Source organism: Tupaia chinensis, unplaced genomic scaffold, assembly GCF_000334495.1.
Source record: "Tupaia chinensis unplaced genomic scaffold, TupChi_1.0 Scaffold143728_1, whole genome shotgun sequence".
Taxonomy (NCBI): domain Eukaryota; kingdom Metazoa; phylum Chordata; class Mammalia; order Scandentia; family Tupaiidae; genus Tupaia; species Tupaia belangeri.
The window spans coordinates 2,158,958-2,159,464 of NW_006203577.1; positions in this window are offsets into that span (position 1 = coordinate 2,158,958).

Genomic DNA, 507 nt, shown 5'->3' on the forward strand with positions numbered 1-507 from the left:
TGTGTGTGTGTGTGTGTGTGTGTGTGCACGCACCAAAAAACCTGACGGAACAGAAATGGAGGAATAAGGATTGAAGCATGACAATGCTCACCTCTCTCTCTCTCTCTTTACAGGGAGCACACATGCCCTTTGGCAATGACAAAAACAAAAAAAGTTTGCCCAATGTCAAGTTGGAAATCTCTAAGGTTTGCAAATCAATCTATATATAGCTCTTCTTAGGAAACATGCTTTCTGTAATTTATCTGCTGAGTCCTCACTTATTTCTTTTAGGTTTGACTCTAGTAAAAAGAATATAATATATGAAATAAAAATATGTAGAATTTATAAATGTATAAAATATATTCTATTGTTAGACAAAATATGTTACATAATAATATATATACATATTTACATAGTTGCTAATCTAGAATTTGAGTTTCTGCCTTTTAGTGACTAACTGGAATCATTCATTGATTTCCGATCACTTTAAGACTCATTTCTAATGCCCTACCTGTGCTTGTCAGTCAA